The sequence below is a fragment of the Pseudonaja textilis genome, chromosome Z, assembly GCF_049901715.1.
Source record: "Pseudonaja textilis isolate UNSWEBS1 chromosome Z, rPseTex1.2, whole genome shotgun sequence".
NCBI classification, from domain to species: Eukaryota; Metazoa; Chordata; class Lepidosauria; order Squamata; family Elapidae; genus Pseudonaja; species Pseudonaja textilis.
The window spans coordinates 99,339,344-99,354,095 of NC_142008.1; the positions used below are offsets into that span (position 1 = coordinate 99,339,344).

General features: G+C 34.5%; 1 protein-coding gene across 14 annotated transcripts in view; it reads right to left on the reverse strand.

Moving 5' to 3' along the window:
- SPOP (speckle type BTB/POZ protein) overlaps positions 1-14,752 on the reverse strand; it is a 98,873-nt gene that overhangs the window by 36,013 nt on the left and 48,108 nt on the right. For 12 of the 14 annotated variants that reach the window (XM_087918517.1, XM_026710921.2, XM_087918516.1 and 9 more), the window contains one exon: positions 8,348-8,454. The exons of the other annotated variants lie outside the window; for them this stretch is intronic. The gene's annotated coding sequence lies outside the window, so the exon portion shown is untranslated. The remainder of the gene's footprint in view (positions 1-8,347; positions 8,455-14,752) is intronic. 14 annotated transcript variants of the gene reach the window in all.

Sequence of the window (14,752 nt, forward strand, 5' to 3'; positions counted from 1 at the left end):
AGAACTTCTAAATAAATGGGCGGGAGGGTTCAGGGAGCAGTATAGCAAAGTAACCATTTTCTTAATAAATAAATGATTTAAATCATAAATGTATATACCCTGAGAAAAAAAAACAAGAGAAAGTATAAGCCTTTAAAATGATGTGACTTTACAAAACCAATGAATAAACAGCAGTATGAGTTACAAAGCTTGTAGCACATTTGTGTTCCTATTTTAGAACACTCAGGCATATATTTGCAATATCCCTTGAAAAAGAAATCAGAAGACTGGAAGAATATATGCTCACATTTTAACTTGTAAGAGAAAATCAAGTTTTATCTATTTAAAGGAAGGAGACTCTACAATAGAAACCAATAGTAGAAACAGCATTTCATAAAGAAGGCAATCTAACAAAGGAAGAAGCCGCAATGAACATGACTGAGAAAGATGCAAGATATACAAGATACTCTGCACCACTGGACTTTTGAAATGGTTTTAAGTCTTTGCAGAAGAAGAGATAGGACAAATACATTGCTGGAACATACCAAGCATCTAGGAGAGTAACAGTTTCCTGGTTAGAAGATCTCTAAGACATCATGTCTTCCAAAAACAAAGCATAGTATTTCAGAGGTATGAAGAAGTAATAATAAGATATTTGAATTATGTCACCAGCTGCTTGAAAACAAATGTGGTCTTTAGACAAAATTCTTAACTTATCTTAATGATAAACCTACCTCATATATGTATTTTCCTGTAAGCAAAACATTTCCAATACTGTTATTTATGGCATATCATTGCAGCTGAATTACAGCTAGGAACTGCATAGATAATATCATAGTATCATAAAAGCAATATACTGTGTACTTACATAAAAGCTCATCTACCATAGATGGACTTGTGTAAAATTTACAAAACCACTCCAAAACTGTGAATAAAACCACTTAAAATGGACAAGTTCTAGTCAGTACGTATTTTCTAAGAAAATAGGAAAAGCTGGATAACAAGATCATGGACAGCTAAGGTCATTTATGTATCAACTGCCAAGTTTGATTTACTTACAATTGCTTATTGGGAAATTCTAATTCTTCCATTGTCCCTATAATAATGAAAATAAGTTTATGAAACCTTTAACTATTTGTAATCCTATATTATGACAATATTTGGCAATATTGGCAATATTCTGACCTATAGTATGGACTGATTCCTATATAAAACCTATTAATAAAGAGTTTCTGATAATTTAATGAAAATAAACAGATAAACAACAACAAAATCCAATTCTTTACTGAACACACTGAATCAATATTTACTGGCCTTTTGTGAGTATGCAAAGCTTAAGTTTTAATAGCCAGTAGTACTTACACCTATTGAACAATGCCTGCAGTATTTTGGCATTTCTCTTTAGACTGTCCTTCTTAAAATGCTCGATTCAAATCATGCCATAGATATCAGTTAGCTTAAGGTTAGTTTTGCTTTGGCTTTTGTAAATGCAGTTTCTTCTGCTACATCCACTCAGTTTGATGAATTTGTGTGTTTAGGATTATTGTCATGCCGAAGGAGTCACATTTGTTTCAAGTTTACCTCTCAAGACAATTACCCTGACATGCTCCTGTAGAATTTATCGGTGCAATCCATTAATTAATTATTCAGTTAGGAAAATGACAGAGTGGTCAAAGTTGTCATAGCTTGGTACTAAAGTAGCAGTAAAATGCCTCCATTTCTTTGCTTCTTATATCTTTTCCAAATGATTTCTACATACTGTATATATCTGAAAAAACTCTATTAATAAATGCAACAAAATTATTATTGTTTTCCGCATATCTGTCAGATGTTTAGTTCAGATTTGGTATTTCTGTCTACTTATCAAGTTCCTCCCAAACATCTTGGATTATTAAAGATTCTCTGTAAAACACTAATAAAGATGCCCTTCATTCCAGTATTAAATTTTATTATGATGCTTATCACATCAATAACATTCCAACACAGAGAATATTTGTAGCTCAGGACTAAACTGTGAAGTTTGTGGTACTCTATGAGCTAGCTGTTTGCTTGCAAACATTTCATTACTCAATGAAATTGATAAAGTTACCTAGCTGGGTAATGAAATATCTGCAACCAAGCTAAGAGCATTAAGAACTCCATCAATAACATTTTTGGCTTGATAAATTCAGAAGAATTAGCCCTGTGGCAAAAGATAGAGTGTATACATATAGCACCAGCAAAAATTAAGGAATTTCCTTTTGCCAGGGATGTTCATTAAAAATGAAAGATATTCAAAAGTTCTAAGCATGTAAAAAAATTTAAAATATGGTTCCCTAAATTAAATCCACAAAATCATTATTTCAACCTTCATATTTCAGCATGCCTTCTATGATGAGTAAAATTAAACAGTATCAGAATTTGGGGAAAAAACAGGCCCATTTAAAAAAAAATACATGAAGGACTTCTTTAGAAAATAATTAGAAATAAATACAGGGAATTTGGCTCATTCATGGTTTCAAATACATCAAGTTTGCACTTAGTTACAATCCAAGCTGTTAGAATACAATTGACTAAAGCTATGACTAAATCTGAAATTCGGCTAAATCCATCATCTAAGAAGAGAAAGGGAAAACAAAATTACAACATTCTGAAGACATAGCTTTAGAATGAGTTGATAACAATATAGGAATTAAATATAAAACATATGATTTATGCTTATCCAACTGCCATTAAAAGAAGGAAACTGGTTTTAGCAAAAATCAAGGAAAATTTATGGAAAACATTTTATAAATGTTACTTAATAGCAATGAAATGTAACGTGATAAATTCTAGTGTAAACATCATGTAATGGAGGGAATGTAAAGTAATAGATACATATATGATGATCTTGTAAAGATCCAACTATTTGGGACTACAGTCTTTATTAAAGTAAGACAAATTGCAACTGAGAATATTAAATTCCAACCTTAACTTTATTAAACTTTTGATAATTCAAATGATATGTATAGTTCTTAGATGGTTTTATTAATTGCAGTCATAGAGGTAGTCTGTGTGGAACACAGGGAAGAATTTCAGTACCTCCATATGGTGGCAAATATGTTGGAAAACCATCTAATACAAAAGCTAATAAAAGATATCAATATTATAAAAATATAGATGAGAGCTTCAATGTATTTTCACAAGGCAAAATGAATGATTAGTATGCACTTTCAGTTTCCTAGCTCAGTTAATTAAACAAGGTTAGATGCATTTTGCATTCTTTACTATATTGTAAATAAAATATTTAAAATGTAAACTGAATAAATTTTGTTGAAAAAGATTTTATATGTGTGTGTGTGTGTGTGTTTTTTCTTAAGTTTTCGCGGGTACTTACATGTATGGCATTCAGCTTTGTTCGGGTATTTTCCCACGTCATTGTAGTTATGCTTTTAAAGTTATAGCAACGTTTCGGCAGAATCTCCTCTGCCATCATCAGGCTTCTGGTTGTGTCCATCTGATGATGGCAGATGAGATTCTGCCGAAACGTTGCTACAATTTTAAAAGCACAACTACAGGAACTTCTGGGTTGCCAGACTTCGGTGACAGCAGGGATTTGCGTTTCTCCGCGATCCCTGCTGTGCTCGCCGTCTTGGTGCCTCCGATCCAGATGGATTTGGAGGATAAGGCTGCCCTGTAGAGGCAGCCGAAGATAGGGAGGATCTGGGAAGGGGTTTGGGGGTGCCGCAGACCCCCTCCTCACCCAGCTTAACCTCCTTTTCTCAAGGCGGTGCAGCGGCGGTCAGTGATGGCCGCCACAAAGAAGCTGGCAGCTGGAAAAGATTGCGCTGGAGGAAGAAGGAGAAGGAAGATCCAAAAGTGAAAGTGTTGGCTGTGCCGGGAAAATAACAGCTCCTAAAACCCTGGAGTGGAATTGCTTATTGCCTGAAAGATACATTGTATTCCTAAGAAGAGAGGAGCGGCGGAGAAAGCTGCTAAGGGAAACCTTTTTTTTTTCTACTTACTCTCCCAGCCCACAGAAACATTAAATGCAGAACTGGAAAATACATTGGGCACCGAAGGTATTTTAACTTGAAAATTATCAGAGAAAGGACTTTGGACTTTGGACTTAACACCCTCAGAAATTGGAAAACCCGCATTGGAGGTATGGATTTCTGAGCGTTTAAAGGGAAATTGTTGTTGTAAGTGGGAGGGAGGAAAAAAAACTTTTTGGAGCAGAGCTTGAAAAAGGAGGAGACTGCCTAGAATTTTAGAGAAAGATACATTTTTAATGGGAACCTTTTGATCAATCAGTAACCCCACAAAGAGAAATTGAAGAAGGTAAAAAAAAAACTATTGAAAGAAACAGTTATTTGGATTTTTTAGTGACTTTGGAATTCTTTTGGAATTACTCTTGATTAAAAATACTTGGGTGGTTGTTTTTGAAGAAATTTACCCATTGTCTCTAAATAGATTTTGTTTCTTAGAATCTTGCTTCCCAGCATTAACGGTTTTCATCCCCTCCTTTCTCACTTGTTTGTTTTTCTCCTTGCCTTTTTTACCCCCTTGTCTCTCCTCCTCCCTTTTCTTCTTTTGCTTACTCACTTTCTGTTGTTTTCTAACCTTATATCCAGCTTTCATCTCATTTTTCTCTTTTTGGATTGTTTTCTCTACCCTTAAAATCCCCTTTTTCTTTTCCTCTTCCTCCTCCTCCCCAAAGTAAACCCATTGCTCATCCAAAATGGCTTCTTCTTCTTCTTTGTTCCAGTCATCCTGCTGCGTAGTCAATTTTTCATAAGTGCGTACCGCCATTTCTAGAAATTGAAAAAGAGTGCCCAAAGAATCTTTTCTATCTTGCTCTTCTTTCTTATATTTTTGGTATTGAGTTTTTAATTCATCCAAAAGCAATGCCATCCTGAAGAGAAAGATCTAATTGAAAAAGGGATTCTGGAAGGTACATAAAAGTGTGTTTTTCTATGTGTATTCAGAGTAGAATGTGTATTAGTATGTATGATTTGCTCTTTTATGGTATTTCTGGTGGGTTATAGGCTTACATTTTGTAATTTTAGCCTATTTGCTTTTCTTATAAAGTTTTTTGTGTAATTTTAGAATGTACTAACCAGAATCTCAATATAATTTAAGTGTTATATTAAGTATCGTGAAGTTAGGGAAAAGAGTTAAAGGTGGTACTCCAATTAGTGTACAGGAGAAGTATATTTAAAGAAAAAAGATGAATGGATAACTGTAAAAGAACAGACAAAAAATGTTAAGTACTATGAATTTTATTGAGATAAGATAAACAAAATATAATTAAGAAAGATAAAAGAGGGAAGAAGTTATACAGAAAATTGAAAATGGTAATAAGATATGGATTGGCATATAAAGTAAATATTGTTTTTGAATTTGTGTCTGTGCGAAGAGTTTTAACCCGGGATTAAGCAGCTTTCAGAAATGAGGTTTTTTATGTTCTATGTTATGTATGTTTTGTCTATTGTTTTTTTTAAAAGGCAAAAATTTTGATTAGTAAGAAATATAATCTGGACAACAGAAAGAAAAGGAGAAATTGGGATAGGATATGAAGATGAGCAGATAATGTAAATGCACATATTACATTTGGCACGTTTTATTGGTTCTTCCAGAAAGATTCTTTATGTTAATATGCCTTGACTGTTTGTATGTTTTGTAAAGTTAACAAAATTTGTTTTTTAAAAAACAAAAACAAAAATAAGTCAGAGGAAAATGTAAGTGTGATGATTGAATAGCAGATAAACTAGAAAAGAAACGTTATTGAATAAGAGTAAAGAGAAATAATGTGAAATCTGTTAAAGGGAATTTATGTGTCTACATCGAAATGAGATAAATCAGAAAAATGCGATATAAAATAATGTGTTACCTGCTTTGTAAAGATCTATGATGGAAAGCGGTTTTATGTTTTTAGTGTTTAATGATGTTTTGTCTTGTTTGTTTCTTGTTAAAATCAATAAAATTTGTTTCAAAAAAAAAAAAAAGGACAACTACAATGATGTGGGAAAATACCCGAACAAAGCTGAATGCCATACATGTAAGTACCCGCGAAAACTTAAGAAAACACAAACACACACACACACATATATATATGGCTTCATTTATTCTAATTTAGATCAAAAGTTCAATTTTAAGATCTTTATGCTGAATTGACATTATCAATGATTTTATTAGATTGTGTATGAAATTATATATTTTAATACTTTGTTCATACATATTTAAACTCATTTTTCAGTGACCCATTGTAATTTTGTTAATAAAATATATGCTATAGATTTTCTGTACAGCAGAATATACATTATGACAAAAGTGAAAACATTGTGTTCTATTTGGTTGCTATTATAAACTTTGTAACTTATATCGCCTTTCCGTGCATTAATACACCTAGCAATGAACAAAATCTTTGTATTTTTAATGACCTTGGGAGAAAACAAAAACTTCTGCTAAGGTTTAGTCCTTGCTTTCATTTTAATTAAACAAGCGTTCATAACTGCATTCACAAAAGCACTCTTAAATCTGGTCCTATTACTGTTTTGTCGTCTTTAGTTCTTCAGAGTTTATATTCTTTTGGCATGCTTTCTTTCACTTTGACCTGATTCTTTTTATAAAACAACATCTCCCTGCTTTATCCATAATCTTTATTTCTGTTATTCAACTATATTAGCACTATTTTTCAATGTTGTGTTGTTGTTTTTTTAAATAAAAAGCCTTGAAATTTCATATAAGAAAAGATATTATTCTCGGGGTATTACATGAACTGTGTTCACTGAACAATAAGTTTTTTCTCAGGAGTTTGTCTTAAGAAAATACTAATGTGTGAAAATGTACTTACCAGAACTGGGGGACTGCCCTGCTTTAATAGGAGATTCGGCATGTGTGTGATCAGCATATTTTTAATATATCCAAAACATAACACAGTTTTGGATTACAGATTCAAATTAAATAATATACTATAAATTATAATGGTAAAATCCCGACTTGTATATTATAATAGCAATAACAATAACAACAATAATAATAAGTCTTTATTGATTAGCCCTTGGGCCATATCAAAATGCAAAGTTCCAGCAACAATTTGTTACTAAAATTTAATAAAAGGATAAAGTATCATAACATTATATTTCAGAGTCGCCCTTGCAATCTACCCCAATCAATCCCACATATGCAGATCTCAAGCGAATCATTTTGTTTAAATTGTATATTGTACATACACCTTCTGCATGCAGAAATATGTTTCTATTACAGCATATCCATGGTATTCATTATTCAGAGGGCTAGATGTAAGATAAGTAAAAGAGACCCTTCCCTCCCGCCCCCGCCCCATGGCTATAGCAGCAGCTATGCAGTTCTCCACATTTGTATCAAATATTAGATGCACTGAATTCAATATTCAAATATTTACCCTTAATCTAAAAACCATTTGCAAGATCTTTAAAATGACATTAGGTGGTTTTGGTTCCTCAATATTGAGGGTAAGGATTTCAAGAACCAACTTCAATACTGAAACAAGTTACTGATACAACGTATTCTAGTCATCTAAAAAGCATATCTTCAACTGTGTTGAAAAATATTACTTGGTCCAGAAAAATGAGAAGAAAAGTGTGCCTTCATCGAATTATCAATGCAATTCTATACATCTCTATTCAGAGTCCTATGGGCCTTACTTAAATACAGAAGTGCAGTTGAACTTGTAATCCATAAATATGAATGCAAGCATATTTGAAGACATACATCTGAAAAAATAAGCTATAGTTTGCAAAACCTTATGCCTTTTAATAATATTTGTTAGCCTGAAAATTTGCTTTCTCATTCCTTCGGATTTTTGACATATATATACAATAAAAAGGTATGTAGCACCAGTTACACAAAACAAGGCCCTGGTATAACATGAAATCATGTAAAACACAGACAATCACTATCTTCTTTCTTACAAGACTTTGCAGTTTTAAACTTCTATCAGTAAATTTAGCTACATTTCAAATTTCAATAACAAGGGAATGGAGGGAAAATTTAACAGTTGGCAGCATCATGTTCTTCTCCTATGGAGTTTTGCCAAAGTTCAAGCTACAATATGTTGCCTAGAACATTTGGGAGAAAAATCAACACAAGGCTAACTCCTCCAATATAAATTTTATTTAAAAAACATTTCTTTTCAACATGTACTATGCAGTAAGATTTTAGACGTACTGTATCTTGTTCTGCACAATTATAATTTAGCATATATCCTAAGACATGAAAGTTATTGTGTAAGAGTATAGGAGGAAATGCTGCCATATTTTAAATTACATTTTTAACTTGAGTCACTGCAGTGCAAGGTCTATATTTTGTATCTGTATATATAAAATCTGAAGCAAAAAAAAACAAAAAACCAAGAAAGCCTTAATACCTTCTGCACCTGGTCAGCTGGGTCCATAGAATATTAGCAGACAGAAATGGAAACGGATCAGGGAGACACCCACACCAGAGACAGCAATGTCACCTGAAATATCAAACCTTGAACAAAAGAGAAAGGTGTTAGATTTTAAAAATAGAAAAAAGTGGAAAAATGCAAACTAATTAACTGCAACATAAACCTCAACCAATAAAAATAATTGTAAAAACTGTGCATATAATTTAATGAAAATGTATACAGGGAAAAATAGGACAAATATTTTGAAAATCAAGCTCTAAGAAAACTAGGGGCAGGAGAAAAAGAACACTGACTTAATGAATAAAGAAGAAAAATAGTTACAATTAAAAAAAAAGAATTGCCACAGCTTTATTAATTGGTACTGGGCCACTGTATATTAGAGTAAGATAAAGTACACACATGAGAGTGCTAAAATGACACTGAGGCAATATTTTGGAAGTTCTCTATAAAAATAGCAAGCAAAGTTTAATAGCACTGCTTCTGACTGTTCTGAACTGAAGACAACTAGATGATGCTCAAATAATATAGCCTTCCTGGGGAGATATTTAGTTCCAAAATAGAAAGAATCAGACTGAACAGAGAGAAGGCAAAAGCAGTGAGTCAACAGCTAAAGAAGTAAAACACTTCAAAATACATCCACAAGAATGAAGAATTGTTTTTTTGAGATTTTAAGAATTTGAGTCAATTATTAATATAATTAAATATGCCACCAAATATCTTAATTTACAGCAGAAGACAAGTGGGAAATTCTTTCCTTTACAAAAGGTCTTCTTTTAATGTCACACATATACCTTATCAATACAGTGAAAATACAGCAACCCTACCAGCCTCAATATCAACCGGCAAGGCAACACCATTATCTTAGGAAGGCAGCAGTTAAAATTCCATACCCATCAGACATAAACATTCAGATGTATTATATGTAGCACATATATATGTGTCCTTCTGAGATGCCAATAGTCAGTAATCAGAATATTTTAAAATATTCATTTTAGAACACAAACCAAGCCAATGTAAGAGACAAATATTATTTAAACGAAAGCATTCCAACTTCATAACCAATGTGTCAATCTGACAATGAAATGGATGCCTGCTCCCAAACTAACCAAAGTTAGCCAAAGTTAGAACTTTTCAAGATTCCACTTAACATAAAGATTGTCAGCTCCATCAATGGTTACTGTACTATGTTAGCTTCATATAAGTACATATGCAACTAAAATAATGCTGCACATATTACAGTAAAATCAGTAGGTATATGAATGCCTGAAATTTCTAGAATCAGGACTAGCAGAAAATATATGATTTTATTTGTAGATTCTCAAATTAAAATATCTGCAGTACTTGGATTTCGAGCTTCTGGAGTCACAGGCTGTAGTCTTAAGTCATACAATATTAAATTCTACAGAACAACCTTCTCAATGGCTGCTATTATTTGGTAGCATTTGCACCAATTCCCTACCACCATCATCAAATCCCACACACTAGCTTGATATAATACAGATTATTTATCAGTAGTCTTACATTTACGACTGTAATGATGCCTGCTCATAACAGTTATAAACAGGTCACCACATGATTGGCCCATTTTATTACCTTTTTGTAGCAGTTGTTAAACAAATGCTACAGTTATAAAGCAAACCTATTGGTCACTATGGAGTGTTTTTGACTGAAACTGGAAGTAATTGCTAGTTTTCAGTGAAAGCACAATAAATTGCACCATGACTAAGGGACCCTCAAACTATAAATGAAGAATAGTTATTGAGCACCCAAATTGTGGTCATGTGACTGTGAGAGGTGGCTATCAGAACTAGATTATAAGTAACATGAGTGTGTGTGTGTGTGTGTTTGTGTCCCCGTCCAGTGTAACTTCAGGGTGTCACTAAGCCATCCACTAAGTAAATTGAGGATTATCTGTAGTTTTCTTCACCAGGAATTCCTGGTGAATATGGCCTGTTGCAAGAACTTCTTGCACTAAGCAGTATGCTAATAATTACTGAATCGTGGCAGGTATCTCTCAACCTTCTGAGTTATAATACCAGCATTCCAAGGGACAAGGTAAAGAAGCATGCCTAGGGTAACAAAAAGTAACAGAATATGCCTCTCCAGTCTTCTCAAGAAAGCAGAACTCTTGAAATAATTATCATTTCAAAAGGAACTTCTATTGAAAAACAGTGATGGCAAAGGAGATGTGGGGAGGACCTGATGTTTCCCCGTTCAAAGTGTTAGCTTAAACCACTACAAGCAAAGCCCCTCCCAATGTCCAGTTCAACACGGAGCCAATCCCAAGGTGGGAAGATGTTTTGAGAACCTCAGATAGAGAAGGTGATAACTGTCAGCTCCTGGGCACTTTGGTTTCATTTTCTCAGAAAATGGAAAGATAAAGCAGATGGCTCAAAGCACATTCTTCTCCCCCTCCCTAATATGACCCAAGGCATATTACTTCTTCCCTTCCTATTTCCCACAAGATACAGCAAAACAAAGCAAATGAAACCCCATACAAAGAATCCCCTCAAGCCTTTTCCTTCCCACCACAATGGCAGCGTCCTGATAGGGAACTATGGGAGGCTATTTAGCGAAAGCAGTCCTAGGATTTCAGTTTTCATTTCCTATTCCACTGTCCAAAAGAACCACCTAAAATTACTTTTTTGCTTAGTTGGGGATTTAAAAAATGTTGATTTGTGCACTATTAGTTTAGCAACGCAAATTAGCTATCCAATAGGAAGCTCTTCTCTTAGAAAAGTAATTGTTAGCTTCTATGTGAGATAAATGATTCTGGATTTCAGAAAATTTTCAGGCTTCAGCAGGGCCCACAACTAAACTTATGAGGTATAAGAAATCATGTCCAAGATTTTAGTTTTAGTAATAGATTAATGTGGGAAACAAGGTACCTATATGAAATTCATAAGCTTTTAGTCTCTGTCATACTATAAAGCATAATAAAATGAATGCAATTAAAATACAAAGAATTAACAGTTAAAAGCTTGGAGAAAAAGATGTGTTTTTGCCAATTCTCTTACATACTGCAGAATGGGAACCAAGCACAACTTCTTAGCAAGGGCAATCCATAGGCTGAGAAAGCCACAAAGGAGAATTTCCCATTTATCTATACATCATGCTTCTAGCAACTGGGGCATCTTCAGAAGAGCCTTTCTTGTTGGTCCAAATAACTAAGTACAGTAGTTTCACAGCTATGTTACATTAATGATAACTTTAAGGATTACCTCTCCTCTTAACTTAAGAAAGTGAAGACCCTTGAAACAAAGTATTTCAAAAGGAACCTTTTAAGTAGAAGTGACAGCAATACATCCAAAGCAAAGTCTGAATACCTTTAGGCAAGACAAGTAGAATTAAAGCAGTAGAGACCCATCCCTTTCGCCAATCCACAGGTGTGAAGATGTTATTGTACCGGCTATTCTGAGAAACAGATAAGCATACTTTCCCATGGCCATCTTCCGTTCGCTATTAAAGTGAAATAACCCACATAACTCCCTCCTATACAGTCCCCAAGAGGTGAGAAAATCTCAGGGCTCTTCAATGCCAGGATACAAGTTATAAAATACCAGTTGTCACAGGCAATACTAATGAATAGAATCCACCACCACCCCCTTCTCTCAATTGAATGGCAGTATCACTTTTAGGGATCTGACAATAGCTCTGGAATTGTACTTTTTATCAAAATTACCAATTTCAAATCCAGTGACAGCTGGTAGTCAAAGAGTACCCTGAAACTGCACACCTTCCCTCTCTGAACATATCTCAAACAAGTATCATTTATTTCCAGAATGTACATTCATCTTTTATAACAATACTTTCGTCATGTCCAGATTTAATTTCAGCTTCTTTTCCCTCATCCAGCCATTATGAAGCTTAGGCAATCAAATGATTGCTTCTGAAGAGCTAGAAAGGAAGCTATACTAGAGTTAGGTTTCGTCAGCAAAAGTTGTTTGTATATATCAAACAGCACCAAGACCAGTGAGGATCTTGTGAAATACTGTAGGACAATTATGTAGGTATTAATTAAAGATCCAGTTTGACCTAGTGGTGAAGGCACCAGGCTAGAAAGCAGGAGACCATGAGTCCAAATCCCATCTTAGCCAAGAAAGCTGGCTGGATGACTTTATGCCAGTCTCTCTCTCTCTCTCAGCTCAACTCACTTCACAGGGTTATTGCTGTGGGGGGGAAAGGAGGAAGAAGGTATGTTGATATGTTTATCACCTTGTGTTATTTGTAAAAATAATAAAAGGCAAAGTACAAAAAAATAAATATTAAAAAGAAATCACCGCTGAGGACAGAATTTTTGCACTGGACTAGAACCACTAAAAAGAAGGTTGTCAATGCCCAATCAGACAGTCAAGAAAGATATCCTAGTTGACTGTATGAAAACCCACCAAGACAACCAAGAGAACCAACAGGGTTTCACTACCCTCTCTATGTCTAGCACATATCATCCATTGAGGTGGTAAAAGTAGTCTCAGTGCCATATGTCAGATGAAACAACATTTGAGGTTGATCCAGAAAACTGAAATTGCCAGGATACTACTTTCTCAAACACCTTCCCCAAGAATGGAATATATGAGATTAGCCTGTAATTAGAAAATCTGGATCAAGGAGGATTTTTAAAATAAATATGCTATAACTATTTCTTTTCAGCTGGCAAGAACACATCATGCACTAAAAAAGGCACCTCACTTAACCATGACCCTACTAGCCAACCCTTAACAAACTGACTGAATCAGAAAGGAGAGTCAAAGGTTGATCAAGCTCTCATCTCTCTGCCTTCACAATATGGACAAGCAGAAAGAATCAATATGAATCTGTTGTGTTATCCCCCCACAATTCCATCTTTTATACATACTCTATCTCTATCTCTCTATCTATCTATACACACACATACAAACCCTTTTCAATAATTTTTGCAAGACTCCAGTACACTAATAATTTTCTCAAGTTTTTGATCCAGAACAGCCAGTTCCTTTTCTTGAACTTAATATAGCATCTTCCTACTGTAAATCTAATACTCAGGCTATGGAACAAGTGTCTATTTCTATGAAAATGTCACTGCGGGACAATATTTTAGAAAGTCTGGCTAATTCCCCCTTTTGCACATCCTTGTTTTATGAACTATTTTTACCTGAGCACAGGGGATCTTGATTTAAGAGGCTATCTTAGCTGAATTTAGGTATCTATTAAGCCAGGTGATCTCAAATTATCAAATTGAGGGGACTACAAATTGGGGGAAAGGGAGGCTTGAATACAGATTTATCCAAGCAAAACTTGAAGCAAGTTCTGACGCAGTTCCAGTCTGTATGTCCAAGTGTTTTGCTTCTTTCTCCCTCCCTGCATTGTCCAGGATTAATGCCTGTCAGCCCAGATCCACAAAGTTTACACTTCTCCATGTTCTCCCTACTAATAATCACCCATAGGTTTTAAAACAAGCAGCTCCCCTTTGTCTGATTCCCTTTGCTTATTTCATTAGCAGTTATGTGAAGATATGGAGGTACCAAAAAAAAAAAAAAGAGCTGTGATCCCAATTTTTAACAACTGAGTTAAAAGGAGGCTGCATCCAAAGCATTAGCAGTAGTTTTGAGGGAGAAATGGGAAGAGAGCCCCGTGATGGCCGAGTGGCAAACAATGGACTGTCACTATATCTGACTAATTTCCTCTGTTTAAGCTGAAAAATGAGTGTTCAACCCCAGCTGGATTTCTGGCAATATTAAACATTTATCACTTGAAATGCCCCATGTTTATTGTACTTCCCAGTGTACTGAGGTGCACAATTCAATTTCAGATCAAATGTCTCCACAATATAATTGTTTCCCATCCTCCACATGATTTTTTTCCAAATAATCCAAATAAAGTAGGTTCAAGATGGCGTGTGAGGGGGAGAATGAGGACGGAGAGATTCAAACAATTCAGTCACCTGCTTATTTCACCTTGTACCCTAGAAAGACGTTTACTCTTTTTTACCTGTACATACACACATAAAACACATAACTAGACATCCAGGTCACAATAAGATACAACACTGTTCTAATTAGAGCTAATTCATTTTTAAAATGTTGGCAGTAACTCTAAACGATAGTAATAAGGTATGGTATTGGGCAAGGAATAAGGAGAAGCAGGTTTCACTCTGATCTTAACCAGAGAAACCCATTGGATGACTTTGGATCAGGTACTCTAAGCTAAGCCTGTCGCACAAGATTGTTGTGTGGAAAAATAATATCAGAAGATAATGCTTTGCACACTATCTTAAGCTTCTGAATAAAAGTTGGAATATAAGACTAATACATAAATAAATCTACAATAGCATTTTTTGAAGCTCTTTGGGCAGCCCAAACTCTTATTCACACCAAGATCCAACTATTTGGAACTATTCTGCCT